The 24,726-nt window shown below is 39.5% G+C and overlaps 1 non-coding gene across 1 annotated transcript; it reads left to right on the forward strand.

The window, feature by feature from the left end:
- Positions 1-1,489: 1,489 nt before the first annotated feature.
- Positions 1,490-1,627, forward strand: LOC124525251 (small nucleolar RNA SNORA7). Its single transcript, XR_006965458.1, has one exon. It is a non-coding gene; the product is annotated as a small nucleolar RNA SNORA7 (small nucleolar RNA).
- The last annotated feature ends 23,099 nt before the right edge of the window (positions 1,628-24,726 follow it).

Raw genomic sequence — 24,726 nt, forward strand, 5'->3', positions numbered from 1 at the left:
TGTCTGACTCTTGATGTCAGTTCAGGTCATGATCTCATGGTTCACAGGATCAAGTCCTGTGTCTGGCTCCGCACTGACAGTGTCGAGCTTGCTTAGGATGCCCTCTCTCCTTCTCTCTCTCTGCCCCTCCCCTGCTCATACTCTTTCTCTCAAAATAAATAAATACACTTTAAAGAAAAGTAAAGTATTAGCTTTTCAATGTGTTGGCCCATTGGCAGAAGAACTTTGCAGACATAGAACCGATGTGAGCTTTGTATCAACGGCATCGAATGAATCAAACAAAAAAATATTTCAATTCAAGTAATGGTTCAAAGTTTTAGAGTAGTTTGTAGAATCAAAGTAAAGTTTTTGAGATTCAATTTGTTAAAAATGAAATATCTAGGGGCACCTGGGTGGCTCAGTCGGTTGGGTGTCCGACTTCGGCTCAGGTCACGATCTCGCCATCTCGCGGTCCGTGAGTTCGAGCCCCGCGTCGGGCTCTGGGCTGATGGCTCAGAGCCTGGAGCCTGCTTCCGATTCTGTGTCTCCCTCTCTCTCTGCTCCTCCCCCATTCATGCTCTGTCTCTCTCTCTGTCTCAAAAATAAACGTTTAAAAAAATTAAAAAAAAAAAGAAATATCTATCATTTTCGTAAATTTTACTATAAACCCCATTCAAGAATTCAATGCTGGGGATAAAACTAACAGCTCTGCAGCAATATTCTGAATGCAAATTCTGATAAAGTGCAATGCTAAAGAAAACGAAGCTCATGAAGTTTACAAAGTAGAACTGTCCTTGGAATTGGTCACGGAGCATGAATAATTAATACGTACAAGTACGTACGTTAGTTAATACATTAGTACCTACAATACTAACAAGTTATGAGAGTCTACCAACCAAAAGAGAAAGTGGTTGTTGAGATTTATACATCCTTAGAATATTAATTCACTATGATTGTAAGTGAACTATGAACTTGTGACCACGTCGATTTAAACAGGAAAGAAGAAGAAACCTCGGGCAGGACAGTGCTTTTTCCCTTTGGTGCCACCATTACTCAGATTGAGAAAACGATCGAAGGTGAAGGAATGGCTGTAAATCAGTTTGTCAACAAGTGTTGTCAATTTGGGTGATATTGCGTTCGAGAGCAGGTGGCAATCTGTAACCAAAATGATCCCACAGTGGAGTGCTAGAGATCTGTAGCCTTTTGTGTTTCGATAGATGGAATTATTGGAAACAAAGCTGCAAGCAAAGTGAAGACCAATCCAGTTACTTTGGATTGAGGAAAGCAAAGGAAGACGGGACAATTGCATTACAAGAGTCCAAATAGACTGGACTTTATGTTGAACATCTACAGCTATGTTGTGTATTGCCTAGCTAGGTAGAAGCGATATTGCCATAGAGCTCTTATTTTTATTTTGGATACATTCACATTCTCTACCAGAACAGAGTTGAAAGGGAGACGTTTCACAACCCGAACCATCTCAGAACAGTCAGAGGAATCAGGAGAAGATGGCCTCCCTGGATCATGTCTGGAGAGTGGCTAGCATCGTGCCAGCTTCAGAGACTGTAGGGAAAGCAAGCCCTTCAGAGGTTCTCATTCTATTCCCAGCTTGCTCAGCAGCTGGTGATGAGAAGATACTGCAACAATGATCAAGCCCTGAGCAGGAAAGCCCCCTCCAACGATCTTTGATACTATCTCTGCCTCTTTCTTGAAAGCATCATGGACGCCCTCAGACCTCTGGTGAAACACAAGATCATAAAAAGAGGACCATGAAGTTCATCCGGCACTGGTCAGACAGATACGTCAAAATTAAGTGTCACCAGCAGAGACCCAGGGGCACTGACGATAGGGTGCGCAGGGGATTCAAGGGCCAGATCCTGATGCCCAACACTGGTCCTGGTGTGGCTTCCAGAAGTTCCTGGTCCACAACGTCAAGGAGCTTGAAGAGCTGCTGACAAAAATGCAACTAATCTTATGTGCTGACACTGCTCCCAATGTCTCTTCTAAGAACGGCAGATCCATTGTGGGAATGGTGGTAAAATTGCAGTAAAACCATTCATTTAAAATGGATAGAGGCAAAAAAAAATAATAATAATGCCTAAGAAAGTATGTAGGCTTGCATACATACCATTTTAATGCAAAAATACTAGAATATTCTCCACTTAGCAGAATTTACTCTGAACTACCAGAGATTTTCCTCAATTAAAATATGTTCTGAAGAGCGACATCAATTAAAAGTGTCACCTCACACCTGTCAGAATGGCTAAAAGCAACAACACAAGAAGCCACAGGTGTTGGCAAGGATGGGGAGGAAAAGGAACCCTCGTGCACTGTTGGCGGGAATGCAAACTGGGTGCAGCCACCGTGGAAAACGGTATGAATCTTCCTCAAAAAGTTAAAAATAGATCTACCCTATGATCCAGGAATTGCACTACTGGTATTTACCCAAAGAATACAAAACAACTACTTTAAAGGGATACATCTACTCCAATGTTTATAGCAACATTATCAACAATAGCCAAATTATGAAAACAGCCCCAAAGTCCATCCACTGGATAAAGACAATGTGGTGTGTGTGTGTGTGTGTGTGTGTGTATTATACATATAAAATATAGACTGAAATATTACTGAGCCATAAAAAAGAGTGAAATCTTGGTATTTGCAACCACATGAATGGAGGTAAAGAACATAATGCTAAATGAAATAAGTCAGTCAGAGAAAGACAAATGCCATATGATTTCACTCCTATGCGGAATTTAAGAAACAAAAGAAATGAGCATCAGGGAGAAAAAGAGAGAATCAAACCAGGAACCAGACTCTTAACTATAGAGAACAAAGTGACGGTCACCAGAGGGGACAGTGGATAGGGGGGTGGGTGAAAAAGGTGTTGGTGATTGAGGAGAGCACTTGTCCTAATGAGCACAGGATATTGTACGCAAATGCTGAGTCACTATATTGTACACCCGAAACTAATATCATACTGTCTGTTAACTAACTGAAATTTAAATAAAAACTTGGAAAAAAATATGTGTAGGAAGCAAGCTGTTAAGATGAACATTTTAGAATGTTTAGGAACAAATGGAACAAGTTTCAACAACATTGACATTAGTAAAACGTCACAGACTGCTTTTGGCCTGCACCGTCTCTTATATTTGATATGGTTGCCTTATGAATTTGGATTTGGGTCACATCTACCATACTTTGAACAGATAATTGTTCCAGACTTCACACACACACACAAAAGGGCCCAATTCATTTTATGAGGTTAGTGTCTTCTCAGTTCTTTTTTTTTTTTTTCAACGTTTATTTATTTTTTGGGGGGACAGAGAGAGACAAAGCATGAACAGGGGAGGGGCAGAGAGAGAGGGAGACACAGAATCGGAAACAGGCTCCAGGCTCTGAGCCATCAGCCCAGAGCCCGACGCGGGGCTCGAACTCACGGACCGCGAGATCGTGACCTGGCTGAAGTCGGACGCTTAACCGACTGCGCCACCCAGGCACCCCAGTGTCTTCTCAGTTCTTAAACCAAATGAGATTCGTGCAAATGAGCAAACATTTCTAGATCTATTTAACTTGTGAATATAGATGCAAACATTGTAAATCAAATGTAGGCAACTAAATTCGATAGTGTGTTTAGAAATATCTTATGATATTTAAATAAGTGGAGAAAAATTAACCTGGAGAGAGAACTGAACTTCATCAGTTTGATGAAGAATATAACAAAAGGTTTTAGTAAACACTCACGTGATGAAGGAAATGTAGACGCATTCCATTTAAGTTGGCAATGAAAAATAATATTCACGGTCACCACTTCGTTTAACCTAGTGTTGGTGAAGGATCAGACGAGAAGACAGAAAACCATACTTGTGTGCACATGACATGATTACGTATGCAGGAAAAACATCAGAATCACCAGATAAGCTATCAAAACCAAGAGCGTTCAGCCACTTTGGTTTATTCAAGCTTAGTCTACAGAATTCCACAACATTTCTACACAATAGCAAAAGTCCATCACATGGACCATCAGTTGCCATTATTCTTGGTAGTTGTTCTATAAAGTCACCACGAGTACTGGGTTAGCAAATACTGAACCATTGCTTAGAGGGGAAATACAAGGTTAAGTTCCAGCGAGCCTCTGGTTACATTTTCATTAATCAATCAATTCATAGCCTTGTTTTATGTGTGTTTCTGTTTAAGGACATCTTTTTTAAATTTTTTTTTTTGAGAGAGAAAGAGACTGCTTGAGCCAGGGAGGGGGAGAGAGAGAGAGAGAGAGAGAGAGAGAGAGAATCCCAAGCAGACTCCACATTCAGCACAGAGCCCAACGTGGGGCTCAATCCCACAAACCGTGAGATCATGACCTGAGCCAAAATTAAGAGTCGGACACTTAACCGACCGAGCCTCCCAGGCGCCCCTAAAGACTCTTATTTAATATATATTGTTGATTCACTGGCATCAAACTCACGGCCAACAGCGTTATAATTCGGTCACTGATGCCTGAACAGAGCTTTTCTGACTGACACACGTGTTTTTGCACAAAGCAAATTACAGCCTTCTTGCATGAAATCTAGACAGCACTTTAGCACTATATTTGGGGGCATTTTAAACAGCAAAATCACCCACAAAAATGTGAAAAAAGGTCACAAAATAGACCACAAGGAGCTCCTGTACTCGTTTACAGTAGGAGAGCTGAGAGAAGAAGGTGGGGGTGCTCTGTGTAACCTCAGCCAGAAAGACGAGTGAGGACCATTCAAATTCCTTGCCGCTCTGTGCGCGTCTGTGAGTGGAGAAGGGTGCTGTGAGTATTGGTCTGGAATTAGAGATAAGCTTTAGCAAAGTGGTGAACTACAAGTGCGGAATCTGTGAATAATAAGGATCAACTGTGTGTGCGCATATAAAACAGAAAACAGGACTACAAAACTAGCGAAAACATCGAAGTGGCTAGAAAACAGTGAAGACATCTACAGAGAAAATACTGAACTCTAATACAAGACACAGAAAATGATCCGAATAAATAAATCTTCCACATAAACTCCATAAAGGCATGTCTGTACATACACAAAATAATAGAGAATAAAAGAAAGCCAGGTCAATGGAGCAGAAGAGGTTCAGAGGAAAATTGGTGTGTATATGGTCAATAAAAGTGACACACTGGATGAATGTGGAATTTTTTGGAAGACAGCTTTGGAAGATAACTCATGACATAGAGAAAAATTAAGGAGCTCCGTACAATGAGGGCTTTAGATCAGTTCTATCCAATAGAAACGTAATGTGGGATATATACGCAATTTACAATTTTCTAGTTGCCACTTTAAAAAAGTAACAGGTGTAGTACCTTTGATGATATACTTTATTTAACCCATTATGTCCAAAATATTCTCGTTCCAACATGTAATCAATCTTTAGAAAATTATTGAATATTTTACCACTTTTTTCTTTCTAAGTCTTCAAAGTGTAGTGTATTTGGCATTTAGAATACGTTTTAATTCAACCTCTAAATTTCACTGCAAATAGTTTTATCTAGTCAGATTTTAGAAAATTTACAGTTAAAAAAGTCGATTCATATGACCAAGATGTTCCCAACATAATTTTTCAACAATTGAATTTCTCATGGAAAAAAAATCCTTTTAATGCAACACTTGTATCCACTTTGATAAAACTGCCTCACTTATTTTAGAAGGATTGATCTTAGGGGCGCCTGGGTGGCTCTGACGGTTAAGCTTCTGACTCTTGATCTCACCTCAGGTCATGAACTCGTGGTTCATGGGTTCGAGCCCGGAGTCCAGCTCTGCACTGATAGCACGGAGCCTGCTTGAAATTCTCTCTCTCCCTCACTCCCTGCCTCTCTCTCTTAATAAATAAATAAACTTTAAAAAAAAAAGGATTGGTTTTACTTTGAAGCAAGCATATCAGTATCACTACTGTCTTTCCAAATGAAGTAAGTTCACTAACTCATCTATCAATGCAGCATCATTAAAATAGAATCGAATGGAGTATTGTATAATTTGAAAAGCAACTGTGTATGCATCAGTATCCACAAAGCATACTTCAAATTGTTCATGTGATTGTTGCAGCCAATTTAAATTATGCAGTAGAGAGCAACTAAAATCTGTATACAGTGATGCATGCTGGAAAACACATAAGATTGCTATTGTTAATTCGTATTATGGAAAACGTCCTTTTTTACTGAAATTCTCATTCCTTTCTAGCTAAGTCACGAAAACACCTTTCTTCTTTTTGGAGCTATAGATTTCAGTCGCTCAGAGGTAGTGTGATATCAGTAAGAAAATGTGTATGACATCGCCAGTCTTTGACTATTGAATATTTGGCAAATGTCACTTGTGTTTCGAGAAATCTTGAACTGCAGTTAACAATGAAGAAAATCTTCACAAACACTCCCACCATTCAACCAACAAGCATTGGCAAATAACAAAGATTATTAATTGATTCATTTGCCTTTATATACTGAAAGATACTAATATGTTTATGATACTTTAAATTTTCTTTCTTTCTTTCTTTCTTTCTTTCTTTCTTTCTTTCTTTCTTCTTTCTTTCTTTCTTTCGTAGGCTTCCTGCCCAACATGGAGCCCAACATGGGGCTTGAACTCACAACCCTGAGATCAAGACCTGAGCTGAGATCAAGAGTCAGACACTAAACTGACTCAGCCACCCAGGTGCCCCTATTTGTGATTCTTTGAGTAAAAGTATGAAAGCTTCAGAACACTGAGCAAAAGATTGTTTCAATATTTATCATACTGTAGAATGAAGCAAATAAGGGAATTATCAGTCTCTTACTTTAATATATAGTGAATCTGGGGATGCCTGGGTGGCTCAGTCGGTTAAGCATCTGACTTCAGCTCAGGTCATGATCTTACAGCTCGTGGGTTTGAGCCCCGAGTCAGGCTCTGTGCTGACAGCTGGGATCCCGGAGCCTGCTTCGGATTTTGTGTCTCCCTCTATCTGCCCCTCACCCACTCTCACTCTATCTATCTCTTCTTCAAAAATAAATAAACATAAAAAAATTTAATATCTAATGAATCTGGATTTTTTCACCTAGTGTAGCTGGAGCACTGTCTGTCTTAATAGGAGCTCGAATTTTTCATGTGTATCTGAAATTATTCTTTGAAAAAAGTAAAATGTTCAAAAAATGTCAATGGTATCTCTGGCACAAGTCAAAGTTTTAGATGGTGAATTCACAAAATGTCTATGTTCATGTGGAAGTTCTTGGAGAAAGAAATAACAAAGGAATGAGTCGAGTAACATCTCGTATTAGGTGAGTCACCTAAAGCTAAAACGTGTGCTTACAGTTTTTCAAAATGTTTAATCAACTGATCGTTGATGTACTTAGAAAAGTATTGCATTCTATGGGTTGTCTGGTGGCTTAACCGAAGATCTTACACTTTTTTGTCTTTCCCTTGTAACTTTCTGACAACTTAGTCATTCCTGTAACTTCATCATTTCTTTTACCATATTACTGTCTAAAACTTCTTTTTTTTTCTGCTCAAGAATTTAAGCTATTCTAAGTCCAGTCTATCAAAAGTTGCTGGTCATTTACTTCTGATTTCAGGTGATTAAATCTTGCCAATTATTTTTTGATTGATGAGAGGAAACACCTTATTAAATTCACTATGTATTTACTAAAAATATACTTTAAGGGGCACCTGGGTGGCTCAGTTGGTTGAGCATCTGACTTTGGCTCAGGTCATGATCTCACAGCTCATGGGTTCAAGCCCTGCATCGGGCTCTGTGCTGACAGCTTGGAGCCTGGAGCCTGCTTCGGATTCTGTGTCTCCCTCTGTCTCTCTCTCTGCCCCTCCCCCACTGGCACTCACTCTCTTTCTCTCTGTCTCTCTCTCTCAAAAATAAATAAACATGAAAATATATATATATATTTTAATATTATCCACATTATGTTTAAAATTTACTTTTTTCCCCTTGGCTAGAACAATTTATAATCGCCATTTATCATAAACTTTGTGACATTTCTGTGTCATTTTTTTTTATGGTTCCAATTGTAGTGCACTCCTCTGAACTTCCACTGGTTGCTGCAACAGGAGTGCAGCTTCATTTTTTTTTTAATGTTTATTTCTTTATTTTGAGAGAGAGAGAGTGTGTACGAGGGAGTGGCAGAGAGAGAGGGAGAGAGAATCCCAAGCAGGCTCTACGCGGTCAGCACAGAGCTCTATGTGGGGCTTGATCCCACGAACTGTGAGATCACGACCTGAACTGAAACCAAGAGTTGGACACTCGACCGACTGAGCCCTGCAGGTGCCCCAGTAGTATGGCTTCATTTTAAATGCCAAAATCTGGCCACACTTATTTGTAGACTAGAATAATAAACTAAAAACATTAATTAATGATAATTTTAAAATATGGATCAATAATTGTAATTTGCACAATATCGCTCTAACTCTTACTGTCTTTATAACATATTTAAAGAAACACGCTTCAGTGTTACATCAGTGCATAGAAAAATCATTTGAACTAAATCAGTTGATGGACATCATATAGATCAGTCATACATTTATGTGTAATAATGGAAGTGACACGTTTGCCCAACCTACACACCGCAATAGAACAATATCCTACATTGTGCAATAATTAAATGTATGCCTGTCAAAACAATAAGTTAAGGGGTGCCCGGGTGGCTGAGTCAGTTAAGCATCCGACTTTGGCTCAGGTCATGATCTCACGGTTCATGAGTTCGAGCCCCGCGTCAGGCTCTGTGCTGACAGCTCGGAGCCTGGAGCCTGCTTTGGATTCTGTGTCTTCTTCTCTCTCTCTGCTCCTTCCCTGCTTGTGCTCTCTCTCAAAAATAAATAAACATTAAAAAAAGCCAATAAGTTGAACATTATGGAAAATATTTTATTCTGCTTCAGTTTTTATTTCAGTTAATTAAAACCAAACAAATTGAAAATTCATTTCCTCAGATGCCCTGGTCACCTTTCAAGTGTTGAAGAGCAACATCTAGCACGATTTTTCCATGAATTATAAATTTAAATGTGAAAGAGAAAACTATAAACTTAATTGAGGAAACTGTAGGGCCCCACACAATTTGTGATCTTGAAGAGTAACACAAATGTAAAACTTAAGTTAAAAAAAAAATAAAACACCTGTTATGAGATCATATTCAAATTAAGCATTTCTGGGGTGCCTGGGTGGCTTAGTCGGTTAAACATCCGACTTTGGCTCAGGTCCTGATCTCGTGGTTCACGGTTCGAGCCCCGAGCCGGGCTCTGTGCTGAGCGCTCAGAGTCTGGAGCCTGCTTCGGACTCTGTGTCTCCTCCTCTCTCTGCCCCTCCCCGGCTCGCGCTCTGTCTCCCTCTCAAAAATAAATAAACATTTAAAAACATGTAGGAAAGAATAAAATTCAGCATTTCTGTGCCATGACTAAAACCATGGACAAAGTTTAAAAGATAAAATTAGAAAGAAAGACGAAGTCAAGCCTTAGTAGAAATTGGAGATGTGCAACGTCTCCTCCAGTGCTGGGAGAAGTAGATACTGATTTTCATCGCCATGGAGGGCAATCCAGCACCACTGATCAAGAATAGTCACTACAACCCAGTAGTCCGTGGAGCACATACCTGAGGGTGCTCTAGACAGTAGTCCCCACGGAGGCAGGTTGCTGGATGCCACAAGGAAGTTTATCCAAGAAAAGCAGATAGGTGAAATGTGGTAGATGTCTGCCACAGAAGATTATTTCATAGCGGAACCCAGTTCAACGTACCTAGTGAAACAGAGAAATCGTTGATTTATTTTTTACGTTTATTTATTTATTTTTGAGAGAAAGCATGCTCACGCATGTGTGCACTAGTGGGGGAGGGGCAAAGAGAGAGAGAGCATGAGCGAGTGAATCCCAAACAGGTTCTGCACGGTCATTGCAATGCGCCCAGTTCACCAACTGTGAGATCATGACCTCAGCCAAAGTAGGATGCTGAACCCACTGAGCCACCCAGGCAGCCTTCACAGAGAAATCTTTTAAAGCAGTCCTTAGTGGGGGGGGGGGGGGGAAGGGTATTATAGAGATTACAGATTATATTATACCGTGTGGATAAATTAAAACTATATGCTCATGAGATACCAGTACACATTTTGAAAGGAAACTTCCAAACTAAATATTCAACACATCAGAATGATTGTTTGTAGGGCGAGAGCAGTGACAGTGAGGTAGACTAATGATTATAATGTGTCATAAAGGAGGGAGTGTGGTTAATTAAATCTTCTCTTTTTGAAGTCCAAGAAAATTGTTTTCAAATATACTGGATTTCATTTCTGGCAGTATGACAGGATGTCCTGAGATATGTTTCCACCAAAACAAACAAACAAACAAAATTTAGTGTAAAGTGTCTTTAAAAATATTTTTTAATGTATTGCTCAGAAGCAAATAGGAAAATGGAAAAAGAGTCCAAGGATGTGAGCAATCACGAGCCTGGTCCCTTCACCCCCACAAGTATCAGTGGAATCCTTGAAATGGAAGTTTTGGTTTGATGTCCACACATGGAACAAAGAGATAAGTCTAATTCTTTCCCAGATGGGGGCACCAACCAGATGCCTACTTAAAGTCAAAAGCCAGAAAGATAAGGTAATTTAGAAGCAAACACAGGGGCAATACTATGTAGAAGGGGAAAAATTCATCACCCCTACCTGGCTTTCATGTTCATTTTTAACTCAAAGTCCAGATATCTCTATAGTTTGAAAAGCCTCAAGGCAGGAATCCAAATGGCCCCAGGTTACTAATATGCATACTTTCCTGTAAGAAAAGACGAATAAATCATTTCCAGGCAACACAATTCCCACCTAGTGGGATTCGCAAAAAATTCCCACTGATAAATTTCAAAGGAGCATCATAAAACATGAATAACGTATCGTGAGTAAAAAGTAGTTGACAACAAAATGTGACCAGGAATATTGTAAAAAGGAAAGAAGCATGTCGGACTTCTGAAAAATTTTTATTTTTATTATTATTTTTTTAATGTTTATTCATTTTTGAGAGAGATAAAGTGTGAGCGGGGGAGGGGCAGAGACAGAGGGAGACACAGAATCCAAAGCAGGCTCCAGGCTCCGAGCTGTCAGCACAGAGCCCGCCGTGGGACTCGCACCCACGAACTACGAGATCATGACCTGAGCCAAAGTCGGACACTTAACCGGACTGAGCCATCCAGGCGCCCCCTGAAAAATATTTTCAAGTACTAAGATTAAAAATACAATAAAACTACAATACAGTACAATGATAGCCAGCAGATTAGATACAGCTGAAGACAGAATTATTTTCCCGATAATCACATTTGAAGAAATCATTGATGCTGCCACACAGAAAGAAAACTAGATGCTTTATAAATATAAAGATGTATTAAGGGACATGATATATTAGATTGTAATGGCTTAACACACATCTGTTCAGAGTCTAGATGCAGAGAATACCTTAAGTGGAAACGGCTGAGGATCTTCTGGAACGGATTGTAAGAAACCTCTCTTTGGATTTGGCTAGCCCAGGCAATGTCAAGCAAAATAAAATAAAGCTTATACTGAGATACAAAATGCTGTTTCAGAACACCAAAGATAAGGATCTGAAAACTAGAGAAAAGACAAATACCTAAAAATAAATGGCAATCCCACTGACAGCTGACGTAGCGACGTGGCAACAATTGAGACAAAAGCGGAAGATGGGAGAATGATATCACTGAGGTGCTGGCAAAAAGAAGTCAATGTGAAGTTGTATGTCTGGGGAAACTCCCTTTAAAGAACAAGAGAAATATAGAGATTTTTCTCTGAGAAGAAAAAACTGATCTCTCAACACCCACCAAAGACAGTTCAACAGAATGGTCTTTGAAAAGAAGGAAAGTGAACTCTGATGGATAATGTGACCCGCAGGAAGAAATTATGGGCAAATGTATTGTTATATTTGAAGGGAAAATCTAAGCAACAATGAACTACTTGACAAAATAATAATATAACAGCAATATTTAATTTTAGGGACTTGATAAAAGCAGAGTTAATCTAAAATACTGAACCAAAAATCAAAAGCATATTAATCTTAGATCTTGGCATTGTTTAGGAGGAAGGCAGATGTATTGGTGAGCTTTCTTCATTATTCCTCTTAAAATTTCTAAGATGATCACTAAAAAATAGACAAAGTATGTAAGTTCTAAAAGAATCAGAGAAGAAAGAAGAAGAATGAGAAATTTGAAAACCCAATTGAACTGAGAGAGGACAAAAAAGGAAAGGACAAGAGGAGGGGGGGTATTAAAAGCACAAAATAGCAGTAGAAATACATCCAACTACTTTAAAATAAAAATAAAAGTAAATGTACTACTGTCACAGGTCAGGTTCCCCAAGAAGTAGATCTGAGATAGAGATTTGCATGCAGGAAATTCACTAGCAAATGCTCTCAGAATCAGCTCCTGGGGGAAATAGAATGAGAGAAATAGAATCAGGAACAAGTTATTTAGCTGTGCAAGTCACAACAAAAGCCTTAGCTAAAACCACAGGGGTCTTTGGGAGTGGGATGGCCCTCCAGAGATAGCACAATAGGGGCTTGGAGAGGTGGGACTTTCATGGCCTTAGAGTGACCAGGCATTGGACGTGGGTTACCCTGAGAAGATGTGACCTTGAGTGAGGTGCCTTTCGGTAGCTGAAAGCAAATCTTGAAGAAGAACAGAACTGAGTGCTGGAAGCCACTACCAAGCCCAGCAGCTTTGGGAAGGGTCCTTCCCTAAGAAAAGAAACTTGTCTATGCCCCAAGCAGTCAACACAACTAAGCATTCCATTAGCAGAATATATAATGACAAAGAATTCCAACTATATGATGTTTACAAAACACCTACCCGAAATGTAAAGACATCAGAAATAAAAGAGTGGAAGAAGAATGATGGGACAACACTGAAATGGTTGTAACCATATTAAAAGAATAAAAAAGAAAAGAAAATTGATCTAGAGATTAAATAGGAAAGAAAAAAATGATTGATAAGATCAAAGTGAGTCAATAAAACTCAATTCACCTGGAAGATATAACAGCTAAACCTATATGCATCTAACACCATGGATTCAACTCTACAAAGTTCAAACCTGACATAAATGCAAGGAGAAAATGTCAAGTCGATCTTCATAATGGTAGCATATTTGTAACACAACTCAATTTTATTGATAGATCAGGCCAAAACATTCGTGAACATTTAGGATATTTCAGTCACATAAGTAACAATGTGACCTTAGCACATGAACCATTGTGTACAAGAACTAAAGAACACAGCTTTTTTGGCTCCATGAAGGAAACTTTGCAAAAAGTACCTAAATACTAAGGGCAGAGAGCAATTCTTAATAAATGTTGACATCAGCGCAGTTTATAACAAAAAGATAACTGAGATGCATGTAATTTATGACATTTAAATCACAATTCCAAATAACTTCTCTATTAAAGAGTCAACGATTTGGGGGATATCACTAAAATTTTTAACTGAACTTTATTAATTAAAATGCTACCTAACAAAACACATAGGCATTTCATACCCATTAGGATGGGTACTATTAGAAAAAAAGAAAAGAAGAAAGAACAGGTTTTGGTGAGGTTTGGAGAAATCAGAACCTTGTATACTATTAGAGAAAATTAAAACGGTCTACAGCCTCTGTGGAAAACAGTATGGTAGCTCTTCAGAAAAGTAAAAATACATTTACTGCATGATCCAGCAACTCTACTTCTGGGTCGATGCTGAAAAGAATTGACACAGTGTCTCAAAGAGATATTTGTACCCCCATATTCATAATAGCACTACCCACAATGGCTAAAACATGGAAGCAACCCAAGGGTCTATCAGAGGATGAGTGGATAAGCAAAATGTTGTATATACATACGATGGAAGATTATTCGGCCTTAAGAAGGGCATTCTAACACCTGCTCCAACACAGATGAACCTTGAGGCCATGATGCTGAGGAAAATAAACCAATGAAAAAAACACAGACTGTAGGATTCCACTTCAGGAAGTTATATAGGGTAGTCAAGATCATAGAGGAGGCATGGTGGTTCCCAGGGACTGGAGGGGACTGAAGAATGGAAGGTTAGTGTTTCACGGGAACAGAATCTTAGTTTTGCAAGATGAAGAAACTCCGGGGATGGAGAGTGGTGATGGCTGCACAAAAATATGAATGTACTTAATCCCAGCGAACTGTGCCATAGAATTGTTAAGACTGCAAATTTTACGTTATGTGTATTTTACCACAATAAAAAATTTGGAAAAAAACCACATAGCATGCACCTAAAATGATACGTAATAGGAAATGTATAGACTTCAAAGCTGAGGAAAAAATGAAATAACCATCTTATTTCAGTTGGGGAAATAACAGTGGAATCAGCACAAAGAAAGTAGGCAGAAAAAAAATTATGATAAAAACAGAAGTCATGAAACAGAAAACTAAGGAAGGATGGATGAGACCAACACAGCAGATTCTTTAAATTCTCACATATTTAAGAAATCTTTAGTGACATTTCTCACATTTACAGAAGTGAATGCACAGAAGTAACTTAAAAAAATTTTTTTTAATCTTTATATTTTTGGGAAAGAGAGACAGAGAGACAGAGACAGAACACGAGCAGGGGAAGGGCAGAGAGAGAGAGAGAGACAGAATCCGAGGCAGGCTCCAGGCTCTAAGCTGTTAGCACAGAGCCCGACGGAGGACTCAAACCCATGAACCATGAGATCATGACCTGAAGCAAAGTTGAACGCCCAACCGACTGAGCCACCCAGGTGCCCCCAAAAGCAACTTTTGAAAAAGAAAAGGAACCCAACCATAGATGCCACAAATAATGAAAAGAAAGTGGTAAGTACAACTTGGTTCCAATATAATACATAAACCAAAAGATAACGGACCCATTTCTAGAAAAATATAACTTCACCAAATTACTCAAGGAGCTTAAAAAAATGAAATAGTCCCATAACCATTAAATAAACGGAATCAGTGACCTAAAATATATATATATTTTTTAATTTTTTTTAACGTTTTATTTATTTTTGAGACAGAGAGAGACAGAGCATGAATGGGGGAGGGTCAGAGAGAGAGGGAGACACAGAATCTGAAACAGGCTCCAGGCTCTGAGCAGTCAGCACAGAGCCTGACGCGGGGCTTGAACTCACGGACCACGAGATCATGACCTGAGCCGAAGTCGGACGCTTAACCGACTGAGCCACCCAGGCGCCCCCTAAAATATATTTTTTAAAAGAACACATCTGGGACGCCTGGGTGGCTCAGTCGGTTTAGTGTCCGACTTTGGCTCAGGTCATGATCTCACAGTTCATGGGTTCGAGCCCTGCATCAGGCTCTGTGCTGACAGCTCGGAGCCTGGAGCCTGCTTCGGATTATGTGTCTCCTCTCTCTCTCCTCCTCCCCCACTTGTGCTCTGCCTCTCTCTCTCTCTCTCTCTCTCTCTCTCTCTCTCTTTCTCAAAAATAAATAAAAATTAAAAAAAAAGAAAGAACACATCCTACTTGATAATTGTGCCAGTGAACTTCAGCTGACATTGAAAGAACAAATAATTCTAGTCTCACACCATCTCTTTTAGAATATGGAAAAAAGCATATTGCTCAACTGAGATGATGGAGCTAACTTCCCCTAAATATCAAAAACAGACAACACAGAAAATTGAAAAGAAAAATCCAGGCCAATCTCGCTCATCTCTACAGATTCAATAATTCTAAAAATAGAGAGAGACAGAGACAGAGAGTCAGAGAGAAAACCAAATCTAACAGTGCATAAAATGTTAATGTTATGGCTAAGTAGAATTGAATCTTGGGAATATGAGGCTTGGCATCAGAAGACTCATTGGTGGGGGGAAAAACATTAATAGATAAATGGGAAAAAATAAGAACAATAAAATTCAATATTCAGGAAAACGGGGCTTAGAATAATAGAAAATGAGGAATCCTTAAGCTAATAAAAAGGGGTTATTAAAAACCTAGGGAAAACATTATATGTCATCATGTGCTGTTAAAATGAGTAAGAAGGCAACCGTCCCTAATATCACACTGCCCTTCAAATTATACTGTGGGCTGTAGCCAGCTGGGAAAGACAAGAAAAGGAAACAAAGAGTAGAGAATTTTAGTGGGCAGAACAAAGCTATCATTATTTGTAGGTAATATAATGGACTATATAGGAAACCCAATGGAATCTGCTGATGAACTACAAGAATTAATAACAGAATTGTAAAGGAATGTTAAATACAAAACAAACAAAAGAAAGTCCATGGCATTTGTACATCCCAGTCAAATGGATACCCATACCTCTATGTGGAAATGTAATGTCAAATATGACAGAGTGTAATGTCAAATAATACGTAAATGTCTTCCTATATACAATAGAAAACAAAAAATGTAAAATACCTGGGAATACATACAATAGAGCAAGTGTAAATGTAGAAGGTCCACACAAAGAAAATGACATACCTGGGGGCACCTGAGTGGCTCAGTCGGTTAAGCATCTGACTCTTGGTTTTAGCTCAGATCATGACCTCATGGTTTCATGAGTTTGAGCCCCATGTTGGAATCTGGGCTCACAGTGTGGAGCCTGCTTGGGATTCTCTCTCTCTCTCTCTCTCTCTCTCTCTCTCTCTGCCCCGCCCCTACTTGTGCTGTCTCTGTCTCTCTCAAAATAAATAAATAAACTTTAAAAAAACAAAAAGAAAAAGAAACTAGAAAATGAGATACCTGTAAAGGAGGACAATATAATAAAGATGCTAGTTGTCCTTAGAGTGATCTGTGTGTCCCATGCAAACTTCCAATGGTGCTATTTTCTGCATCAAGCTGACTCTACAATTTGGGTATCGCCAACAATATTGACTGGGTATCGCCAACAGTCAATAAGAGCATGGTTGAAGAACACAAGGTGGGGGGAGACGCCTCACCGTGTATCAAGACACATTGTAAACAGTATGACTAAGACAGGTTTCTTTGGTGCGGAGGTAAACAAAGGGACTTATGCAACAGAAGACAGGACTCAGAGACAGACTTAGACAAAGACAGAAACCTGATTCGGATCGACATTGGAGAATGTTGGAAAATGGTGCAGAAAATGACTTTTACATGGGGAAGAAAATGAGCTAGCGTCCCTCTCTCACATGACCCACAAAAATCTTGTTCAAGGTAAATTTATGACATAAATATTAGAAGCTGAACTGCAAAGCTTGAAGATAATGTAGAATACTATGACCCAGAGAGGGGAAGACTGCTTAAAGAAGTGGAAAGCACATTCCATCAGAGCAAGTGGTTGGCCAGTTGGCCTTAAAATTAAGGTACGACGAAGATATGAAAAGGTAATGCATATTGGGATAAGGTATTTGCAACACACATCCCTGAGCAAATATTTTTCTTAAAAAATGTCAATAAGTCCCAACATATGAGTAACAAAAATGACCAACAATCCAACAGAAAACTGGGAAAATTCTTTCAATGGACACTTTGAGGGGAAAAATATATGAAAATGTTGACTCTCGCTAATCATAAAGGAAATTCTAATTGAAATGACAATAATGTTAGTTTTGCCACTAGATTGGCATTAAGGTTGAGGCCTGACAATATCAAGAGTCAGCAGCACTGTGGAATGGGGATGTAGGGGTACTTTCCATGCCTGAAAGGCAGGAGGGCAGCTGTATACTAACACATAAAGGGGGTGTGCCTGTGGTACAAGAGTCAAGAGTAAAGGCCAGCAGCAGGGCAAAGAAGCCAAGTGTTCCTAAGCTCTTGAGTCCCTAGGTCAAAGCAAAACCAGCCACACTTACTGTATTTGTCATGAATTCATTCAGTGGACCTGAAACTCATGACCAAACTTCAGTATCTGACATCAGAATAACCCAAATTACAGAATCACAGAATCGTGCAAACCAGACACCACTTCTTTTTGCTATCGTGGTGAGAGCTACATAGTTAACCAAACTACAAAATAAATATTGTCTCTAATGTGATTGTTAAAGTCACTAAGCTACTGATTACAAAAGTAGCCAGCATTTGTGAAATGCTTTATCACATTCTGCAAGCCACATACAAGTTTATAAAATATTGTGATGGGTAGTACTTAAAAACATATGCCAGGGAATTTTTCAGTCTTTTTGTTTTGGGGGTTTTGTTTGTTTTTTGTTTTTTGTTTTTGTTTTTGTTTTGTTATTGTTGTTGGGTTTTGTTGTTTTTTGTTTTTTGTTTTTTACATAGGTCCTTCTGAGCTTTAATATCCATATCCTTCTGGCAAATTTGCACCACTTTTCTGCATTACAATTTCTCAACTGTTTAAAGAGGAAAGGGATAATACACTGGCAACTAAATCCAGCTAGTCTTGAAATTCTAACATTCTGGAAGACACCACGGATTAGTGGCAAGTCTGCAAGGCTTCTCGGTTACGTATTGAACTTTACAATCCTAACTATGTCATAGGAGGAAGATATTGGGTTGTGTTTCTTCTGGCATCCCTCTACCTACTTCTCTGCTTTTCAGTAAATCTGAGCCAAGCATTAGTGGTGCAAGTTCTGGGGCTTTGGAGTCAGGCAGAGCTGGATTCCTCGTGTAAGCAAGTTACTGTAATTCTCTTAAGCCCCAGGTTTATTATCTCTAAACTAAGTCTAGATAATATCCTCCCAGAAGTCTCGATGCCGGGATTAAGCACATAATGTCTCTCAAATGCCCAGCCAGTTCTTGGAACAGAGAAGCCCTCAGTGTGTTCCTGACCAGTCCGCCTCCATTCCTGTCCTGATAAGCTCTCAAAGCTCCAGAGAACAAGAGAGGCATCCATAGAACAGGCTCAAAGAGTGTCCCATTGGGGCAGATACCATATCATCCCACTGCTAGTGGCTCTGCTATTGGCCCGTGCTCATTCTCCCTTCCTGGTCCCCTGTGGGCCCTCCAGGGGCTTGAGTCTTGTCATCCAACATCACCTCTGCTCCCCGGAATCAGGTGCACATCTCTGCCCTTGGGCACCTACCTCCATAAAATGCCATTAGACACCTGCTACTCTGGCCTTTGCTGGCGTGCTCCCAAGACCTCCCACAAATATCACAAGCACAGCTAGACACCAAACATATCCTTTCCCCAACTGTCCCCCCTTCAGAATGCCCCAACCACATGCTCTCTGCTTCATTTCTGCCTGACTGGTAACATGTTTGCCTGAGGCAGTAGAACAGCTCTGTATGTTTGTGCAAACAGAATTTTGCTTCTCTGAATTGTTTAGGGAATGAACATGTTTCAGGCATGTTAAAATATGGATGGTTCAAGACTTTTGTCATTATATCTGCCTCTCAAAGCTTCCACTGCTTTATCTCGCCGTGTTCCTCATTAGTGTCTAATCTCCAACTGGTCATTCCCTTCCAACTTCTCTTGCTGGCTTCTAACTTCCCTGGACACTGGACACAGGATCTTGGACATGGCTCCCCGAGCTCTGATCTGACAGCCTGTCACTTGCCTTATTGACAGTCAATCTGGTCTTTAATGCACCCCGGCCCTCTTCATTAAATCCTATGCTAAACTGTAGGAATGATGATACTCTTTCCTCTAAAATACTAAAGCACCAAAGAGATAGATCATTTGGTCCTTTGTGATATTGTTCTTGCTTCACCCCCACTACTTTTGCAAATGTATCTGTCGTTCCAAACATATCGACATGTCTGCGGTGTTTTAAATTGGCCATGTTCTTTCTTTTTAAAAATAAGGTGTTTTTCGGAAAAAAATTTCAAAATACAGAAATCATCAAGGAAACTACTAAGAACCCCCCCTCACCGTAATCATATGATACTAGGTTGCTGACATGGTGCTCCATCAACTGTCAAATGTGTCAGAGCATATATTCTATAAACAAAGAAATTACCCTATAAATCTTCTCTATAAGACCATAAAAATAGGAAATAAACATTGATAAGTTACTATCATTCAAGCTACAAACCCTGTTCAATTCTTAGCAACTGGCCCAGGAATGTCCTTTACAGCCAATGGATCAAATGTAGAATCATGTGCCACGTTTACTTATAATTCCCCTTTAGTCTCTTTCAACCTGGAAAACTTAGTAATTCCCTGTCGCGTTCTTGACATGTTTGAAGAGCAAGGGCCTGTTATTCTAAAAATTTCTCCCTGTTGGTATTTGCCTGGCATCACCTGATGGTTTGTGCACTGTGGATGGTCTATCACCTGAGATACAACCTTGATTTGTCCCGTTACTGGTGACATTAACAACTGATTGGTTGAGGTGGCATCTGCCAGTTTCTTCACTGTAATTTTCTTATTCTTTCCCCCCCTTTTTTTTATTAACAATCATTTTCTGTGTAGCTACTTTGAGAATATGAAAATATCCCATGCTTACCAAAGTTATAATTTATTCATCTAGTTTTCATTTATATCAGTATGGGCTCATGGTTTCCTCTTTAATTCAATGGGTTCTAATCTATTACAATCCTTATTTGATGCTCAAAATTTTCTATATTATTTTAAATGTTTATTTATTTATTTTTTTTTCAACGTTTATTTATTTTTGGGACAGAGAGAGACAGAGCATGAATGGGGGAGGGGCAGAGAGGGAGACACAGAATCGGGAACAGGCTCCAGGCTCCGAGCCATCAGCCCAGAGCCTGACGCAGGGCTCGAACTCCTGGACCGTGAGATCGTGACCTGGCTGAAGTCGGCCCCTTAAATGTTTATTTTTGAGACAGAGAGAGAGAGAGAGAGAGAACGTGAGCTGGGGCAGGTCAGAGAGAGTGGGAGACACAGAATCCAAAGCAGGCTCTGGGCTCTGAGCTATCAGCACAGAGCCTGACATGGGGCTTGAACTCACAAAATGCAAGACCATGACCTGAGCTGAAGTCGGACACTTAACCAACTGAGCCACCCAGGCGCCCCAAATTTTTCCATATTTGAATAATGGGAGCCACTTCAAGTTGGCCTCTGTGTCCTTTTTATATGTTTCCCTTCAAACTTTACTTCCTTAAAATCTGACCCAACAAAATATTGCAGGTTCATGACGTATTTTCTTGGCCCCAGCCCTGGAATCACCCATTACTTCAAGGAGCCCTAGTTCCATCTGGTGGAAAGGGGTATATAGAAACCAAGAAATGGGGCTAGATGTGCTCACTGCAATTGAGTGCCACTTTTTCTGATTCTTCTTGGTGGATGGAGCTGGGAATATTCGTGTGTATTTACATACACAAAGGTAACATGTACACACAAACACCTACCTATAAGACCATGAATTCACACAAATAATTCCAGCTCCAATCCAGAACCATAGTTTCAGTTTATTCCTTTACCATAGGTGTAAACCCCTTCTCCAACAATGAGAACCTGACTCACTATCCTTAATACATTTATTTAATTAATCTCCCTGGAAGTAACCCATCTTCCATCATTGTTGCCCCTTCCCCTGCATTGATGCCCCTCTAACCACAGTCAGGCTCAAGTCCCACACATCAGGCTACATGACACAACTCAATGTCTTACTACTAGCTAAAAGGCACCTCCCACAAAAAAGGGAAACATTCCCCATATTGTGTTCTCCTTCCAAATACCAACTCCACTACAGGACCTGCCTACCTTCCTTCAGTCTCCAGTGCCTGCAGCTTGTATTTTTGTGTTTTTCCCAGAGTTTTTGGTTGGTCTTTGGGAGGTTTGGTCCAGTAGGGGCTTACTCAGCAATAGCGAAAGCTGCCATAGATTTTTATTTGCCTAATTTTGTTCTGTTTTGTGTTTGTGGACACCCTTTGTAAAATTAAGAAAGGATCCTTCTATTCCCAGATTCCTAGGAGTTTTTATCATGAACATGTATTCAATTTAATCACATGATTCTTCTTCATCTATTGAGGTGGTGTCTCTCCTTAATCTGCAAATGCAGTGAATTCCATTAGCTAATGTTCAAATATTAAACAAAATTTGACTTCCTAAAATACACCCAAGTTTATTTAGTTGTGATGTATTGTTCTTTATTATATTGCTGGATTTAATTTTTTGATCAGGAGTTTTGCACCTGTGTTCAAATCTGAGAAATAGGGGCGCCTGGGTGGCGCAGTCGGTTAAGCGTCCGACTTCAGCCAGGTCACGATCTCGCGGTCCGTGAGTTTGAGCCCCGCGTCAGGCTCTGGGCTGATGGCTCGGAGCCTGGAGCCTGTTTCCGATTCTGTGTCTCCCTCTCTCTCTGCCCCTCCCCCGTTCATGCTCTGTCTCTCTCTGTCCCAAAAATAAATAAACGTTGAAAAAAAAATTTTTTTTAATTTAAAAAAAAAATCTGAGAAATATTTGGTGGCTAATTTTCCTTTATTGTGACATCCTTTTCAAGTTTTGTATCAATGTTATACTAGTATTGTAAAAAAGTCGAAAGGTTCTTATCTGTCTTTTGTCTGGAAGTGTTTGGGAGATTTTACTAATGAAGCCATTTGGATGAACATGTTCTTGGGTTTTTTGTTTGTTTTTTGTTTTTTCTTTTTTTTTTGCTGAAAGGATTTCATAACTTTCAATTTCTTCATTAGATATAGGATTATTCTAATATTCTTTTTTATTGTTTTAGTTTTAGAAAGCTGTATTTCACCATTTTACCTGAATTGTCAAATTTAATGGCATAGAACTTTTAATAAAATTCTAATGTTAGTTTTTTAATGTCCATAGTTCTGTAGTTATGTACCTTTTTTGATCCTTAGTATTGGTAATGTGTACTCTTTTTCATTTGTTTATCTGTCTGGCCCAGGGATTTATCAATTTGACCAGCTTTTTCAAAACACATAATTTTCAAGGTTCTGTTTATTTATATCTAAGATGTGAATTTTTTTTTGTCATTCTAAAATGCAGTCTGACAACCATAGTCTTTATTTGGGAGATGTCGGCTTTCTTCATTATTATCACTACTTTTATATTTAAGTTTAAATCTATCACCTTCAATTTATTTTCTATCAGTTGCACCTGTTCCATGCTTCATTTTTCTCTTTTCTTTCCTTATTTTGGTTTAATTAAAGCACTTTAAAAAATCATTTCTCTTCTCCTTCTATTTACTTGATAGTTTTAGTCTTTCATTGTTCTTTCGGCGGCAACCCTAGATATTACAACCAGCTTCCTGGGCTTAATTGTAAGTATCTTAACACTTCCTAAGCAATGAGGGGGTCCTTCCTATTGTTATCATGTTGAGGGGGATGAGTAACTGCACTTTTAAATTCTGAGGCAATTGTAGATTCACATGCAGTTGCAAGATTTAATACAGAGAGATCCTATGTACCCCGGCTTTCATTTCCCCTTATGGCAATATCTTGCAAAACTGTAGAAAAGTATCACAGCTAAGGTATTGACATAGATGCACTCCATTGATCTTTTTTTTTTTATGAAGTTTATTGACAAATTGGTTTCCATACAACACCCAGTGCTCATCCCAAAAGGTGCCCTCCTCAATACCCATCACCCACCCGCCCCTCCCTCCCACCCCCCATCAACCCTCAGTTTGTTCTCAGTTTTTAACAGTCTCTTATGCTTTGGCTCTCTCCCACTCTAACATCCTTTTTTTTTTTTTTTTCCTTCCCCTCCCCCATGGGTTCCTGTTAAGTTTCTCAGGATCCACTTAAGAGTGAAACCATATGGTATCTGTCTTTCTCTGTATGGCTTATTTCACTTAGCATCACACTCTCCAGTTCCATCGACGTTGCTACAAAAGGCCATATTTCATTTTTTCTCATTGCCACGTAGTATTCCATTGTGTATATAAACCACAATTTCTTTATCCATTCATCAGTTGATGGACATTTAGGCTCTTTCCATTGATCTTATTCAGATTCCTTCATATTACTTATCTGTGTGTGTGTGCGTGTGTGTGTGTATTTCTAGCGATCTTATCACATGCGTAGATCTGTGTATCCACCACAACAGTCAAGGTCTAGAAGAACTCCATCACTAGAGGTTTCCTCATATGTACTTTTATTTTTTAATATATTTTTTAAATGTTTATTCAGTTACTTTTTTACAGAGACAGAGAGCACAAGTAGGGGAGGGGCAGATAGAGAGAGGAGACACAGAATCCAAAGCCGGCTCTGGGATCTGAGCTAACAGTGGGGCTTGCACCCACGAACTATGAAATCATGACTTGAACCTAAGTCAGTCGCTCAACCAACTGAGCCACCCAGGCGTGCCCCTCTTTATATGTGCTTTTAAAATAACCCCATCCTGTACTGTTCCCCATTTCACCCCGATTCCTAACACCTGACAACACTAATCTGTTCTTTTGTTTTTGAGTGTTTTTTTCATGTTTATTTATTTATTTTGAGACAGATAAAATCCCAAGCAGGCTCCTTTGAGAGTGAGAAAACCCAAGCAAGCTCCACGCTCAATGCAAAGCACCATGTGGGGCTCCATCCCACAACCGTGGGATCATGACCTGAGCCAAAATCAAGAGTTGGACCCTCAACTGACTGAGACACCCAGGTACTCCTGTTCTCCTTTTGTAGAACTGTCATTCTGACTTATTTATACTGTTTTTGAGTATTTATACGTATGGCGTTCTCAGTGGTGGCTCTGGGTATTACAATACACACACGTGACTTATCACAGCCCATTGGTATCAATGTTTTACCACGTTGAGTGTGGAAACCCCACTTCCTCTTAGGTCCCTTACCTTACCCACTTGTCTCAAGTGTCCGATGTTGTTATATTTTCTGTTTCAATCACCAAATATCATTTATAAAACTCATGAGAAGGAGGGTCTCTTGTATATACTGATATTTTTGTTCTTTCTCTTGTTCCTGCTTCTTTCCTGCAGGATTTCTTCT

The sequence above is a fragment of the Lynx rufus genome, unplaced genomic scaffold (assembly GCF_022079265.1).
Source record: "Lynx rufus isolate CCGP_SWC_20201006 ecotype Redwood Valley unplaced genomic scaffold, mLynRuf1.p SCAF_4, whole genome shotgun sequence".
In the NCBI taxonomy this organism is placed as follows: domain Eukaryota; kingdom Metazoa; phylum Chordata; class Mammalia; order Carnivora; family Felidae; genus Lynx; species Lynx rufus.